At 33.7% G+C, this 18,086-nt stretch overlaps 1 protein-coding gene across 5 annotated transcripts in view; it reads left to right on the top strand.

The window, feature by feature from the left end:
• CTNNA3 (catenin alpha 3) overlaps positions 1-18,086 on the top strand; it is a 1,442,547-nt gene that overhangs the window by 1,164,662 nt on the left and 259,799 nt on the right. The gene's annotated exons all lie outside the window — the stretch shown is intronic.

Below are 18,086 nucleotides of genomic sequence, written 5' to 3'. Positions count from 1 at the left end.
CATCCTCACTCAACTCCATAAAAATATCTTAAAAATTAAATATTACCAAATATTGAGATAATTACAGCAGATTCGAAATATTTTAGGTCTGTTTGGATTTATTGACATACATCTAGTCTTAAGTGTAGCTTTCCTAAAAATGTATATGCTTGTAATGTGTTTATAGTTTATTTTGGTATTAGATAGCTTCATCCTGTAAGAGTTACTTACCTTAATCCATGAAAATTAAGGAAAGTTACTGATGGAAAACAGATGAACAGATGGAGGAAATGAAGTATAGAAAAGCTCAACGTCAGAAAAGAAGTCAGATCTACATTCAAGTTTCCTTAATAATCAAGTTGGCCTTCTTAATTTATTAGTCTTTTTCATTTTGGCCATTTTAGTTGCTGTGTAATGGTGTTACATTTTAATGTGCGTTTCTTTGATGGACACCGAGAACCTTTTTATGTGTTTATTAACCACTTGAATATCGTACTTTGTAAAGTACCTATTTACGAGTCTTACCAATGTTTTTCTTTTTCTTTTTTTTTTTTTAATAAGGGGTCTGATCTTTTTATTGATTTATATTCTTATACATTCTAGACACTTGGCATTGGTCAGATAAATATCTTGTGAATATCTTCTTCCACTCTGGTTTGCTTTTTACTTAATGGTTTGTTTGAGAGAAACAATTTTTATTTTAATAAAATCCAGTATATCAATTGGACTTTTTCTTTATGGTTAGTGATTTTTTTGCACTGTTTAGGAAATAATTGCCAAACTCATATTGCATAGGAGTTTTATTGTTTTTCTTTCATATTTATATGCACAATCCATCTGGAATTGGCTTTTGACTATGTTGTGAGGTAAAAGTCAAGACACGTGTTTCCCCATATGGACATTCAATAAACCTGTCAACAAATTATTAAATTAATTATGTTTTCCCACTTCACTTCAAGGTCAACTTTGTCATAAATCGAGCAATCTATATATGTCAATCTTTTTCTGGACGAACTCGAGGAGAATTGATATCTTCATAGTCCTGCATTTTCTAAAGAATGTACATGGTAAATTGTATTCAATGTCTATTGCTGCAGAACAAATTACCACAAATTTAACAAATTAAAACAAAACAAATTTATTATCTCATGTTTCCATGGGTTGATAGTCTGCATGCAAATTAGCTGGATTATCTGTTTGGGGTCTTACCTGCCTGAAACCAAGGGGTTGACCAGGACTGCTATCTCATCTAAGCCTTGAGGAAGTTGTCATTCTCTTTAGGCTTTAACTCTGAAAACCTCCAACTGTACAGTGATTAGCATGAGTTGCAGGTTGTATTTTTTTCTTTTTCTTTTTCTTTTTATCTCTCTGAATCGCTCTCTTCTGTTTAGATGGTGAAACCAGATTTTCTCTCTAGATGGTGAAACAGAATTTCTTCCTTAGAAGCAGCAATATACCATTAAGTTAATTTATTCAGTAATAGTGTTAATTTGATCTTTTGAAATCTGAGAGTAAGGAGGAGGAGTAGAGAGAATGGGGGCTTTATCAGATAATTGGGAAACTCTCAACTTTCTCATTGTTGGCAACAAATAGAGCTAAATCATACACATATCTGTGAATAATTGGATAATAATTGCTGGTTTATTTACTTTAGTTTTGCAGTGAGTTTCTCTAGTAAAAAGGGAGGATAAAATAAATAACTTTATTAATTTAATATATATACCCGTTCCAGATAGTTTATTTTGTTTGCCCTTTACTCTGAAATGATTGTGTGATTAAAACTACTAATTATATTGTATAAAGCTGTCTTATATATAACAAGGGAGAACAGCATTCAAATACGAGCCAAGAAATCAAGCTCCTTTTGTATCAGGTTGCATTCTTAAACCTTATATTTTGGGAAGGTACATACTCCTCTCATAAAATGTTTCAGAGGGGTGACTGCTAGCTATTAGGGTATTTCAAATGACTTCATCAGAAATAAAGAAAGGTAGTTGGTGGTCCAGTAAATTTTGTGAGTTTTGTCCATTATGAAAGTATATGGAAAGACTTTTTGAAATGAGGTTGGATTCAGAAAATAAAGAAAATAACAATTGGGAAGTAAATTGAGACTGCTTTTGAAATGGTTAAGAATATAAATTTCAGTTAGGAATATAAATTTCAGTTTATAATGCCACTTACTTGATACATACTAGTTCTCCTATAAAGCATCATCTTATGGTTAGCTCAGATCTTAGAAGAGCCACATCCTCCCGTCTGGAGTTAGATATTTCTTAGGACTTTATTAAAAACTTATTAGTTAACTTATAGATAAAGTTATTTAGTGCATCTTCTTCTTAATTATAGTATTTAAGCATCACTGAGCAATTGAGAATTGCATCGATATCTGACTCTCATCTATACCCATCTTGTGGGAAGAAAAATTGAACAAGAAAATTTCTAATGTAAAAACAAATACTGTAGAATATAAATATTGTAATCTATATTATTATCATGGCAAGCAACAATGTGCTATATGATATTTTCAAATACCAAGCCTTGGGGCAAAAGTGTTTTGTACTAATTGACACTACCAAGAGTAGTGGAAAAGCATGATGGGCTATGAAATGTGGCCGGCATGAGTTTGAATCTCCGCTGGACACATCTTTACTAAACAAGCACTCCGTACTAAATATTAATGTAGTGATCTTGAACATTTATGTCTGGTCAATAATTGATAGGCTGGGTAATTTATATTGTTAAGCCTTAGTTTCCCCATGCGTAAAATAGATTAAATATTTTCAGTTGCTTAATTGCACTCCCCTCCTCCCTTGCCTCCCTCCCTTCTTTAAATCTAACTTATGAATGCACAGTAAGCACTGAATTATTTTTTAATAAATGAAGAAACATGTGAATGAAAAGACAACGAGAGAATCATTTTTGGATCTGTATTCCAATTGACAGTGTTTGAATTAAAATATATTGAAGGCAAAAGTCCAGGTATATAAGTTGCAATACAGAGAATAAGTACGCATTTTGAATGAGCATGGGCTCTTTATAAATTGATCTAATACAGAGTAGTTAATGATTATACACTGTTCAGGGGTAGATGTCATCTTCATGGAATTACTCTGGAACATGACTAAAAAGAAAAAAGTCATAGAGAAGTAAAGTCAAGGAAGGAAACTAGAATCCAGCCAAGAGAAAGAGAATAAGCAGAATTGATGGGCACCATGAGAAAGGTGGAGCCCTCTAACTTCTGGCAAAACTTTCAGAAGTGAAGAGAATAGCCCTGTTCAATGTATTTTACATCATTAAAGTCAACCAATTTTAATGAAAATAATAAAGATTCAATGACCCATGGATTGGACAATAAGCTAGGCTGTAAAAAATACAGGTCTCTCTTCTGTAATTTGTACTCAACCCAGAAGCCTGTGGCCTCTGTCTCTCTTAAGGCAAATCCCAAAATGCAAAATAATTATTTTCAAGTACTATGATTCTAAGTACAAGGTCTTTGTAAAATTGTGCTTTGCTAACAAAACTGAAGCACATGCCCACACTACACATTATGCCATGACAATTTTTCCCTGGCATGTTAACATTGCCTTGTTAATACATTCAAAGTGCCTGCTTTGTACTGAAGAGTCTTCTCTGACCTATCATTCATTCAGTCAGCTGTTTTGTGAGTTAAAAAATATAATAGAATTATGTTCATAATTTCCTGAAAACTATTACTAAGTGCTATTTGATTGGATGGGTAACACAATAAGATTTAATAATAGCAGTATTGGATTTAGAGTGAAATGAGTCAGAGATGACTTTATAGATACAAGAGGGATGCTCACTAGTTGTTATGATTGCAGTGCAGTTACTATGTTCTTTAGACTTAAAGATGAAGTAACTAATTTTTCTCAGGTCTTCCAGAATTCATCAGGGTTATTGTAACTTTCTTCTGGTAACATGGCCACAATACATTTACATTGAAATCAGAATGTTTGCTTATTTACGATTTTGGTCACAAATGAAATGTAGCTTTGAAACTAACATCATTCTAGATAGTGAACTGGGTCCTCTCTAGGACAATGCATGTACTATGCCAGGTTATAATTAGGAGGTGGCTTGGTGAATGTGGAATCAGAGCCAGATGAATTAGTTGGATGATTTAGTATCGTCAATTCTATGCAATCCCTGATAAGAGGAAACACTGGCCAACTAAATTCACATTACCTGGTCAGGGTATGTCCTCTCTGGAATAGTACAGGACACACTCACAGCTCCTTTGGTTCATATTTTCTTGAAGAGGGAGAGGAAGAAGGGAGAGAGGGAGAGAGAGAGAGAGAGAGAGAGAGAGAGAGAGAGAAACACCAGTCTTTTATAACCTAATTTAAGATGTACATAGCAACACTTCTATCATAATCTATTGGCCATACAAGGTTGTGAATATCAGAAGAGGGCAGAGATCGTTGAGGATCATTGGAGGCTGGCTATTACAGGTACCACAGATGCTGTTTGTTCAAATTTAGGAAGCACTAAAATGGAGTGCTTAAAACATGGCTCCCTATTCTGGAAAAAAAAAAACACAAAAATGCAATTTCTTCAAACAAACAAACCAAACAAACAAACAAACAAACAAACAAAACTAAATATATACTTACCGTATGACTCAGCAATCACATTCCTGGGCATTTATTCCATGGAAATGAAAGTTTATGTCCACACAAAAACATATACATGATTGATAATGGCAGCTTTATTTGTAATAGTCATAAAATAAAAATGATCAAAATATCCTTCAACATGCAAATGGTTAAACAAACTGTGCTATGATCATACCATGGAAAACTACTCAGCAATAAGAAGAAACATACTATTGATATGTGAAACATACTTGAATGGACCTCAAGAGCATGTACTAAGTGAAAAAGTCAATCTCAAAAGGTCACATATTGTATGATTTCATTTATATAGCATTGTTGAAATAAAAATATAGAATGGAGAACAGATTAGCAGTTGCCAAGAGTTAGGGATAGTTGGGAGAAGATGTGTGTGACTATTAAAGGGTAGTATGAGAGAACATTTTTGTGATATAGAATAGTTCTGTATCTTGATTGTGGTGGTGGTTACATGAATCTACAAATAGAATAAAATGTCATGAAATTATTATACCCACGCTTTGCACCAGATGTGATTCTATAGTATTCATATTATGCTATTGTTATGTATAGTGTAACCATGGAGGAAATTAGGTAAGGAGTACATGAGACCTTTCTGTACTATCTTACAACTTCCTGTATATAATTATTTTAAAATTAAAAATTAACAAATGAAGCATGGCTCCTCAAGTCAGATAGATAGACTGTGTTCAAATCTTATTAACTGTGTCACCTATTAATAGTGCAGCTTAGGATAGATACATTGCTTATTGTTTGTTTGTTTGTTTCTTTTTAAGACATTCCAGTTAATTCATTAAGATCATTTGTGGTGACAAAATATTTTATGCTGAGGCTAGTAAGAAAACAACTGGAAGTGAAAGCACATGTGGCTTGAGATTTTGCCTTCCTTTGCTTTCTACTTTTTAAATCTATAGAAAAAGAGGATTGAAAGGTAATGTGGGAGAGCCAGGAGGTCCATCCAGAATTTTATTGTCAATGTGTAAGTCATAGCCATCACATAAGCCTTTGATACTTACCTAAACTATCGGTCCCAACTCTTATGTTATTCATTGTTCCTCCTTTTTTCAATGGTTCTCATTTAGTATTATTAATAATTTCACTTTGTCTTATCTTAGACTTTAAATTCTAGTTTCATTTCAAATCAATTATAGCTGACAATCTCTCTGTCACCATCTTAAGTGTGTGTATAAACAGTTACCATATATAGTTCTATTTATAAATTCCTAGCAAAGACATTGCGTCTTGTTTTTGTTCTTCTACTACTTATTTACAACCTAACATTTTCACTTCAGAGCTCCTAGAGAAGGAGTCATTGCATGTTTTCATGTGTGAAAGGAGGATGATATCCTTAAGTGGGTACTTTCCTCAAAACCTCTGTTCTTAAATAATCACTTTCCTGATTTACAAAATTGGGAGTAGAATGTCTAATTTAAAGACTTGCTATGGGATCAGTTGAGATGGTGGATGTAAAGGGCATCACACTTTGCCCTTGGTTTAAACATGAGTCACTGGTGACACAATAGGCCGGCGCCTATTTCTGCCTGTGCTGATGTTTGCCCCCACCTGTGTGCATGGACATCCTGTTTCCTACACCTGCCTCTTGATGCCAGTCATCCAGTGTCCACAGCTGTGCCCCGTTTTCTGGATGCTTTCCCCCCCACAGGTCCCAACACCCCTTGTCATTTCTTGCCCATGACTCAGTGCACATCAGGTTCCACTGAGGACTGAAACCAAATTGGAAAGAGGTCTTTCTTCTTTTCTGTTCTTTTCAAATACCGCTTTATACCCCACGGCGAGAGAAAGTGTCCATTTTTCCTAAGAGTCACTCAGGAGTCACAAGTCTACAAGGAATCAGGCTGGCGACTACTCTGGGGAAAACCATCACAGCATACTGGGGATCTGCTCTCTCCTCCGTCAGCCAAGCTGCATGTTTGGACAGTGATGACGATGTCCCTTCTATTTCATATAGAATCCGTTTCTTTCTAGGAGTTTGCTCAGTTCAAAAAACGAACTTCTTGTTCCAAAAGGACAAGGTTAATATGTCCTGTTAAAAAATCAAAAGGAAGCACTGTTTTCTTTCTGTTTCCTTCCAATTTTGTATTCAGAAAATCCACTAATTGGACAATATGTATATATATTCATTCTCTCTCTCTCTCTCTCTCTCTCTCTCTTGAACTATCTAAATGATTAGTCATATAATACAAAATTAGAAGCTATTCTAACAAACAGCTGTATTATAAGAGGCATTAAGAGACAGGAGGCAATATTCACTTTTAGAAACAAGAATACATTTTTTTTTTTTTAACTCTCTGGACAGCCTCGACCTCTCTCTCTCTCTCTCCCTCATACACAATTACAAACAATATAGTGAAATAAACTTAACTAAGATTTTGTCTTTGTCATCATGTCAAAATTAACATGCTCTTTTTTCCACTTTATATGCTATGTAAAGATTTAACCTCCTGCTAGCAGATGCACAAATATTTTGTATGAAAGAAAAGCAAGCATAACTTAAGCAGGTGTGACTGAATGCTGCAGATTTCAACAGGCGCCTTTTCTTTTGTTTGGCAGGAAAGGGGAATGTTGCTCTGAAGACAGTCAAGCAGGTGGAATATTTGCTAACTGTGTGTTTGGCAGGCTGCCAGCATCCCTGGCAATGGAGTCTGCTAAATCTTTTTTTCTTATCATTTTTGCTCATGTAGACTGCTGAATACAATGCACAGAAACACAATCCTTTTAAAATTACACAGCCTGCAATGCTCCTTACAAGGTTTTTGGCTGCTATCAACCAAAACCCCAGTTTCTGCTGACTTTCCATTTTAAATGACGTAAAATAATTTCCTGAATTCCACTTTCATGAAGCAGTTCTAAGGGAGAAAAACATTTCCCCCCTAAGAAATTCGGGTAAATATGGCTAGGGGCCAAAGCAGAAATTCTGCTTTGCAAAGCAGTAACCTTCCATTTTTTACATATTAAACCCATTATTGTGAATCGGGCATTTAGTCACCTCTTTCTCCCTTAAATGTGTTTTACAGCCGTAGGCACTTGGAAATGCTGTGAATTAAAAAGTTTGGAGTCTCAAATTAGTTCATGGTCTGTGATGGGTGAGTCGAGAATTGATTTAGGAGACTAAGTTGGGTTAATATCACTGATGTTTGCAAGGTGGACTCAATATTTCTTCTTGTCAGCTAGTCACATACCTTATTATAATAATGAAATTATGCTAGAAATTATCTGCTTATATCTATTTTAAGTACTAATACAATGTTATAATTTTTCTCTGACATAGAAAGGATGTATCTTAGTAATTCATCTAGCTAGGGTGCTAAATGAATTAATCATTATTTGCATTAATTTTTTTTTTTAAATTTGTAATGCATATCAGATGTACCAAAGCAAGTAAAGATATTTGAATTACTATAATGGGGCATTGCAATTTATGAGGATTTCTTTTCTATATTCATCTTGAAGTACGTGATCTGTAACATTACAATAAATATTTTTGTCTATTTAAAGATATCTAAAATCCTATGACGTTATAAGGAAAAACTCAATAAAGAAAAATATCCTTAATTTAAAGGGAAACTCTTTTAATTGAAAAATTTGGAGAGTTTGATAAATGAAACATTTATAGGTGTTAATAAGCAATCTGTACGACATAGGGCAAAAGGACATTTCTTGTCTTTCCTTGCCTCTTAATGATATTTTCCTGAGAGAAAGCTAAACACATTATGTAAGTAAATTATGCAAATAGTAAATGAAAAGTCTTCACAAGTATACATGCTCCCATTCTTTGCTCTTGGTGTAGAGGATATACTCAGAGCAAAACTCTCCCTAAAATAACCTTTCCGTAGATGCGGCCCATGTCTGCTATCCCCATGTCTGGACCCGTTAGACCTTTGGTGTGGTGAGAGTTGAAGTGTAACATTACTCATTTTTACTATTGCATTTTTTATATTCTGCATGAGGCCTAGCTTCTCCTTTGGAATTCAGCATCCATTATATCTTTATGCCTTGGCCAAAACTTCCATTTTTTTCAATTCCTCAAACTGCTGTCTTTTCCTGTGTCATTGGTGTTACTGTTCGCTGCTGGATTGCTGATTAGAAGCATTCTGGGAAGGGAGCCAGCTCCACATTCACACTGGTTATAAATCAGGCAATTCATTAATGGTGCAGCATGACCGAAAGTTCCCCAAACGTTGCTTCCCTGGGAGTTACCACTTAGTCCTGTAGATGCCCCCAGAGACCTCTCTGTTTATGGGAAGTCTTCTTTCTACAATGTAAAACTTGAGAAATTTCCCTGTGGGTATGCCACCCAAGGACTGAGGCTACCTGCATTTACAAAGTGGCCTGGGTCCTAGAGAGATCTTATAAATAATTCTATCATTTTCAGTGAGGTCATGTTTTTAACACACTTTGTAAACTGCGTGTGAATTGTTCTATGAATCATATACAGCTGTTTTTGTTTATTTTTGTTTTGTTGTTGTTGTTTCATTTGTTTACTCTACCTGCTTAGTATAGAATTTGATATATATTCGGGATACACTGATATCTTACTTGCATTACAAAAATACATATTTTATTTAGTGCAATTTTAATTGGCACACATTGTAAATCTAAATCTCTGTGAAAATTACAGTGTACCCAAATATATACATTTCTTTAAGCTAAAAATATAATTGCTGGTTACCTAAAAAGAACATTAACATCATTGTAAACGTCAATTGAAAGAAATATTCATATCCAAGGAACTGTATTTGCTCTGGAATGGTGAAATAGAGCTTCCTCTGAATATTTTTTTTCTTATTCCTAAACCTAATATATCAAGGAATAAGTTGGGACATTTTAGGTTTCCTATGAGGATAAAAAAGTTGTACTCCCTTATTTTTAGTGCAAGAATCCTTGACCCATTTGAAGTGTGATTATTTGGGTGAACTAAGATTTTGAATCTGATGCTGTTATTATCTGGTTTGCTTTAGTAAATTATAGAAAGGGTCTTTAGGATCATAGCCCCTACTTCTTATAACAGCTGTGTATTGAGATCATGCTTCTTGTCATGCCTAAGCCTTTTCTTCCCACATAGGACATAGTTTGTTTTCAGTGTCTAAAGATCCTTTCCTGTATTTATTCTTATTTTACACCAGCTAGTTTATACAATATCATTACTTTAAATGGTCAATTAAAAATGAATTTAACACAACTTGGATGTTATATGTTAGATTAATTTTCTTACAAATCAATATCAAGTAATATATTTAACTGTATTTAAGACATGAGAGCCAGAAAGGATCACTGAGTTAGAGAAAACTTGCTTAGTTACTATATATTTCTCTCTCTCTCTCTCTCTCTCTCTCTCTCTCTCTCTCTCTCTCTCCTTTCCCTCCTACTCCCTTAGAGAATAAACTGAAATGTTAATATTGAATCATATAGACAATGCATAAATATCTGCTACTTGCTGTACATATTTGACCCAAGTATGAGAAATACATGCTAACATTTTCCTAAATCCACATGGTTTACTTTCTTATAGCCCCAAGCTCTAAGCAGAACCTAACTTATTGCTATATAATATGGAACTATGCAAAAGGGTCACTTCATACCTTTAAAAGCATAATGCCTTAAGATCCTTGTAATCTCTTACAGCATCTTCTACTTTGCCTATCTACTCACTTTTCTATACTGACCTTCTTACTATTCCCTAAACACACCAGGTATGATTTTACCTCAGGGCTTTAGAACTAGTTTTTCTCTTTGCATGAAACATTCTTATCCCAGATGTATGCATGGACCTCTCCCTCACCTACTTCATTCAACTCTCTTCTAAATGTCACTTTATCAGTGAGATGTACCTTAACCTCCCTATTTAAAATTACAACTGACCCTTGTTTTGTGTTCTCCATTTTTCTGACCATTATAATTTTATAATGTTTCTTTCCTTTAAAATTATATATATATATATATTTAAAGGAAAATATATATAATTTAAAGGAAAAAATATATATAATTTTATATATTTATTATATATATAAGATAGATAGATAGATAGATAGATAGATAGATAGATAACGGTCTGTCTTTCTCCTCACAAGAGTGTAAGCTTCAGGAGAGCATAAATTTTTGTTTTTATTTTATTTTATTTTTTTTTCTCTCACTTATGTATCCCAAAATCTAGCCTGGAATAAAGTAGACTCTTTGCTTATTTATTGAATGAATAAATGCGTGACATAGAAGATAATTATATTATTATTTGAACTGAAGAAATATCTTACTTATTGACATATTCAAAGATTCTAAACTATAGTTTCGATACCACCATCTCCTTGGAAGATGAGGAGGGGGTTGGTGGACTTTTTAACAATATCTATTTGCATAAAATGCATAACAGCTTTTTACGTAGACTCTTAGACTGCGTATTCTTAGGATGGTGTTGGTAGGGGGCAATGGTGGACGTTAGAATAGAGGAGACTAAAGCCACTTGTTCCTGCGATCCCTGGGAATTGACTCCTCTGGTGACTAGGAGAGGAGAATGCTCATATTATGAAAATAGTGGTGCTTATGCATGAATGTGGAGAGTATGAAGTGTATGTGAGGGAGACAGTGGTGTTTAATTATATACTTGAAGAACATAGTACATGCAAATGTAACAGAAGGCCCCAAAAAGTTACTTTTCAAAGTAAACTGGCTCTACTTTCTACAGTCTTATAGTCATTTTATATACATCTCTCCTTTTTAAATTCCTTTAAGTATGTCCTTTCTTTTTTTTTCTTAAACCACCTTGGGGAGGTTTGTTTTTTATATATTTGCTAATGATGATACACATACAGAGGGGTATATATCCAAGTGATTTGGAAACTGCACAGTACTATACAAATGCTATTTATTTTAATTATTATTATTTTGTGGCAATTGTATTATGATTTAGTTAAATGTTACTATATTGTTCTAGGATATTATCAGTCTTTGAGTGCTCATAGAAGTTCAATATCATTCACGGTTGTACATTCTCTTTATAATTTACGTTTCTGCGAATATGTAAAGAGAAAGGCATCGGCAGGTCTAAAATCATTTTCTTTTCTTTCTCATGTTCGAGTAGCTACTGAATTACTAAATCCTATACAGTCTCCCTCTCCATTTATATACCTAGTTCTTACTCCAGAAATGAGAAACCAAGATCATTAGCCATTTTCACCTTTGCCTGAGCCGCATCTACTTACCAGGAATCATGAAACTAAAAGTGAGATAGAAAATTGAGCCCTGATAAAAATGCTTTTGATATTCGTTCTCCACATTTTCTCATTAAACATTACAGAGAAGAGGTTCACTGGTGCTGACAGAGTAGCTGATTGTGCCTGGAAGAAATATGGTCATGGCGAGTACAAATTAGATCATCCTGGACCAGCTTGTGTTTTGCTGTTTCAGCTGCTATGACTGACTACAGCAAAATAATTTTGTATTAATGTGAATAAATAAATGAAGTAGAAAATTACTTTTAAAAAAGTGATTTTGACATTGCAACACCATTTCAATCCAAATGAGTACAATAGCCTGACAAGAACCACATGATCACCACCAGCCCTCGTCTTTTTAAACAATGGACTCATATATTTAGAAAGCAATTAATATATCCAGGGATAAATACATTAATATATTCAGTCAACATTTTTCCCACTCCATTTCTCACCTCTGCCATAATTAGTTTCGTGAAATAAAAGGCAACACTTTCAAAAAATGATTTTTGGCAAGATAGATAAACGGATGATGTGTCTGGAAGAAGAAAGAAGGGCTCATTTTGGAGGTAGGAATAACATAAGAGCAAGGTATGTGGCTAAGACATGCATAACGTTTTTGAAAAGATTCTCTAGTCATTTCATGGGTATGCAGATATCTAAAACATAGGGGAACCACACATTGTCTATTTTCAACATTGTTCTCCTTTAGGTCAAAGAAACACTTCTCTTTTTAGTGACATATTATACAAAAGAAGTGTACCAACCCCATACAGTAAAATAGCTCTTCCTTGGAGCACCTAGACACTTTTTTTTTTTCTTTCTTGAAATATAATGTATAAGTTTCAGGAATGTCATACACTTATAGTATGACCTTTAAGGATCGAAATACATACCTTTTAAAACAACATGTATTAAATAATAACACTCCAAATTATATATTAGATAAGTTTATTTTTTTTCCTTGTCTAGTCTTATAATCTTGTGCCTTTAAGGCAAATTGTGGTTAGATATTATATATTTGCACTCACTAAAATATATTGAGTTCTGAAAATATACATGACAACTGAATATGCATACACATCCTTTCATCTGCCAGGAGACTGCCTTTAAAAAGTATTAAAGACTACCAATGTGTGATTTTATTTTATTAATTATATTCAAAAGTTTAGAGGAAGGAGAATAGATGTACATTTCTAGTAGACAGCAGTTAAAAGCCAAGGCTGTGGAGATAGGCAGACCTTGGTCAATCCTATTCTACTCTTTATACTTGTATGAGAGTGGTTATGTTCCAATACTGTCTATTTACAACGGAATACATTTTTTTTTTTAATTTTTATTGGGGAATATTGGTGAACAGTGTGTTTCTCCAGAGCCCATCAGCTCCAAGTCAAGTTGTCCTTCAATCTATTTGTGGTGGGCACAGCTCAGCTCTAAGTCCAGTCACCTTTTTCAATCTTAGTTGCAGGGGGCTCAGCTCACTATCCCATGTGGGAATTGAACCGGCAACCCTGTTGTTCAGAGCTCATGTTCTAACCAACTGAGCCATCCAGCCGCCCCAGAGTAAAATTTTTAATTGTTCAATTTAACTATACATTTTTTCAAAAGTGTAGATGAAATAGCCAAATATTTGCAAATAATTTAATATATTCATTTATATGTTTAAATAGAAATTGTAGAAAACATCTTAATTTGGAATTATTGGTCTTCACTCAGATTTCATGAAACACATTTCTTTGCGTTTTTTGTTTGTGTCTTGGGAACTCAGCAACTTCCTCTTCTTTGAGTCTCTTAGTCATCTAAAACAGTTTTCCAGAGAACATCACTCTGAAATACTCAGATTTATGAATCTATGAATCTATGGGTGATGATATATCACTGGAAAATTTATTTTACAAACTTTGTACCAGAAAATTAGGTCATTCCTACCCACTCATTTATTCTGTAGGTGTATATTCATGATCTCCATAAGATAACCTCTTACTTTGATATGGTAATTTTCAAACTGCTTGTTTAAAATGACATCCAATAGTTAATAATTGTGAGATAGTATCACCATGAATAGTTACTAAATTGCTGTTATATCCCGTTGCTTTTTTTCTTTTAAACTCAAGTAGGGGACCTCTATAATTGATCCAAGCTAGAATTGATTAAATCTTCCCTAAGCATGGTGATCAAAATAAAACAATTGAGAGTACACCTCTTAAAATGACTACATGTGTAAGGAATCAACTATCAGGTGACCACCTAAGTCACATTTATGTAACAGAAAGTCTTTCTTTCGTAGTTGGGCATATCCATTGAATTTTGAGTTTGTAGGTCTCCATTTTTCATTTTTGGTCAGATTAAGGGGTAATAATCTTACTGATCTTTCTGGAGAGTAATTAGGTTTAAAATAACAATGTGCTTGGCTTATTGTCTTGTGCGTAGTTAATATGTGACACATGGCAAATAAATAGTAACATCTAGTATTTATAAAAAGAATTGACAACTTTTATAGTGTAGTTTTTTAATGTTAAATATAAAAAGGTCTGCTAAAATGTGTATATAAATAGTACATCCACACATAATGACAGGCCATGTAGATAAATTTATTATTTTATTTCTATTTACATACTGAATCATAATGAAATAAAAATTAAAAATAATTATGCATCAACTAACATATTTATCATTTTAAATTTTGTTTAAAACCTATAAATATAAGGAAAAATTGTGTCTATAACCATATACTAATTTCTGATTTTTATGTTGAGTGTAGATTTTTTTGCTATTACCACTATACAATGGTGAGTCTTAGTTTTCACACTTTAGATTCTAGAAAGCCATTTCTAAGCTAGGAGTTGAGAACTTAGGATATGGTTAGTTATAGAAGCAATGGAATTGAAGGTGTTTAGAGTCACGTAACAGTCTTCCAAAATCTGCTCAAGCCATATTATTATCAAAATTGTGTGTGCGTGTGTGTGTGTGTGTGTGATGAAAAATTACAGAATACAGTAGTGTAGAAGATAAATGGAATAAGACATAGATACTCATGTTTAAAACTATGCGTGAAAAAAATCAAAGCTTAATCAGTGGACAGGAAAGTGGAAAATAGAAAATTTTGTGAATGTTCTGAAGCAAGCTTCTCAGAATGTCTGTGAGCTTGAGAGATTGCTGATGCTGGTTTTTATGGCAAACTTTATCTCAAAATTTATTGCCTTTTTTACATTAATATTGATAGATACTTAACTCAATCCCATGGCTTGGCAAAAAAGCACAGTACTTAAATTCTGGTATTGTTTATGCCATTAATAATGTATGTGTTTCTTCATTTGTCAAATGCTTTTTGGGCTTCTACTCTGTGCCTCTGCACTTGAATAGGCATTAATAATTCCAGCAGGAATAAGCTATGGTCCCTACACTCACATAATTCTGACTAATAGGAGGAGACAGATGTTTAAACTGATAAATTCCACAGTGTTAAAAGTGCTATAATAGAAACATGAACAGATGGAGTACAAGGCAGGAAGTGGTCACCTAGTGGCCCTTGAGAGCACAAGGATACTAGTCATAGGTGCCAGGAGATAGGATTCAGTACTGTGATGAGGTACACATCTAGAGAGCAAGACTTGTGCAGAATCTTGGAGGATATTCACATCATACCAAGACTTTAAAAGTTTATAGACAACACAGAACTATTGAAATATTTTGATCAGGAAAGTTCTCATTTAGTTATGTGAGCTGTAGTTCTTTAATCTATAAAATAAAGAAGATTAACTTGATATTTACTATTCCTTCTTGTTCCAAAATTTTGTGATTTATTAGCCCAATGGGTCATTATTTTGTCCTACAAGAGGGGAAGTTGGGAGAAGAAGAAGGAGAGAGAGAGAGAGAGAGAGGGAGAGAGAGAGAGAGAGAGAGAGAGAGAGAGAGAGAGAGAGAGAGAATGAATGAGAAATTTAGATGTCTTGACTCGTTGATTGCTTATATGAGCCACAATGTAGTACTGTAAACCAAGGATGGCGTGACTGCTATTTGAAGTGGCCAAGAAATGGAGAGGTGGAGCAATGTTTGTGGTTCACTTTCATTCTTTGATTCAAAATAAGTATTTTACAAAAACCTATTCCTTGTGAAGGAGTTTTAATGAGCTTATAGTGTGTGATAATTTCTGCTTTTTAGAAAGCTTGGCAGCTTTATTAGAAAACAAGGATGGAAATGAGTCTAAGAAGTTGATCATAGTCCTACCTGCAAACTTTGGCTTAGAATCTGGGGTTTTATATTTTTAATTTTAAATTCTTTTAAGTTAAAATATAGCTAGCCTACAATAATATTATATTAGTTTCATATGTACACCACAGTTATTCAGCATTTGACGGGGCATAATATTTTGCCTGGAAACTCTAGATATTCATAAGTTTTCAGATGGGCTAATAAAATTACGTAATTATAGTCATTGAATTTTATTTCAGTTTTCTTTTTGTGGGGAAAAATTAATTCCAAAAAAGATTGTTGAAAGCCAAGCATCTTTCTTTAGTGATGTTTTAACATTTGAAATTATTCCTACTTCATACTTATGGCTTTCATACATTTTACTTTTTTTTTTAATCCACTAAGATTATTCTCTGACATTCCCATGTTTACATTTTTTGTTTTCATAGGAATAGAACCACTTCCAGCATTACCCAGGACTTTTTAAAAGCTCAGAAAGCACCTTTTAGCAAATTTGGATTTGTCACTATTCAGAAACATTTTTTGTGGTATCTTCTGAAATACAAAAGCGTTTTAAAGCATTATTTATTATTTTTAGTTTCTACTTAACAGCTCTTCTGATTTTATAATTGAAGTTCGTTTTGTCTTTATGGTTCTCTAAATGCAGAGAATTCACTCAGATTATTTCCTAATTCTGCTAATGTCACAGGGATTCCTGTCCATGTTCTAAGGGATCTTATTGACATTTCAGAATGTGGTGATAATGCTGGTTTTTCACCAGTGGTTCGATTATCTATTAGAAGGGAGTGATGGGGGTGTATCTGTAAGGTTAATTTTCATCCAAACTCCAAACTATTGCTTGTAATTTGAAGTGATTTGTATCATGAGGTGTAGCTGGAACCTCAGCAGTAAAGACCCCATACAGGCTCTCTTCTCTCATATTTTCATCTCTTGTTGATACAAGTACAAAAGAAGCCCTCACCGAAGGGGAAGTAAGTTAGATTCATTTGAGAAAATCTAAAGTTTAATATACACTTAGTAACTAATTTATTGCTAATTAATTGACAGCAACTTAAAAGAGCTTACATTCTCACCAAGAAGACCAAGAAACCCCTTGCAGGGTTTATAGAAGAAGATGAGACTAAAGAGTAATGGTGTGTTAGAAGAGCCAAAGTTTCAAGAAAAAAATAAAAAATACAGCAACATAAATAATACAAAGCACTGAAAAAATATTGAAATACATCAATGGTTTAAAAGAGTATTAAGGAAATTTGATCACTTAATCTGCTGGGAATTTAAATTTATGTTATAGGGGCTAAGGAGAGATTGTGTAGAACTATGGAATACGGACCATTTTGGAAGTTTGAGATCAATACAGAAGAGAGAATAGCTTAACTGTAAGGCAATGATTTGTCTGAAGTTTTGAAGTAGATACAGCATCTGTCTGATTAAAAGTAGAGGATAACAATCAAAGAAGTGTAAATGACCAATAGGGCTGGGATAGCAGTGGGGTCTATAGAAAGTCTAGAAGAAACAGCAAGCCTTAGGAAAATGAAATATATATATATTATTTCAATAGAGAGAAGAAAGGGTATTACAGTGAGAAATCTTTTTATATATGGAGTGAGTAAATGATGTAAGTACCACAACATGGTTCAAATCTTCTAGCAACATCTGCTTTAGAGAAAATAAAGTGGGGTTTGGGGTTTATGGAAAGCATTGCATATAGGTCTTATAGAGAATTCACCAGAAAAACAATACAAAGTAAATGAAGGATTAAAAATTGTTAATGAAAACCCAATGGAAGTTAGGCATCAAAATTTATAACAGGGCAGTTCTCCCGCTTATGCCAAAAATATTAACACTAACCAAAAACAAGGTAGGAATGACTCAAGATCAAAGATTAGCAACCCAAGGAAGGTTGTGGAAAGTGATGGTGACAGATGGTGACAGGAAAGCAGTTTGTTAGTGAAGTCAGGAATGGGAGAACTAAACTGAATCTTAGTTTGGGTAGTAAATAAAGTATAGTCAGAAGTAA

The sequence above is a fragment of the Rhinolophus sinicus genome, linkage group LG07 (assembly GCF_036562045.2).
Source record: "Rhinolophus sinicus isolate RSC01 linkage group LG07, ASM3656204v1, whole genome shotgun sequence".
Classification (NCBI taxonomy): Eukaryota; Metazoa; Chordata; class Mammalia; order Chiroptera; family Rhinolophidae; genus Rhinolophus; species Rhinolophus sinicus.
The sequence above is the reverse complement of the archived record's forward strand: the minus strand, read 5'-3'. Positions and strand labels throughout refer to the sequence as shown.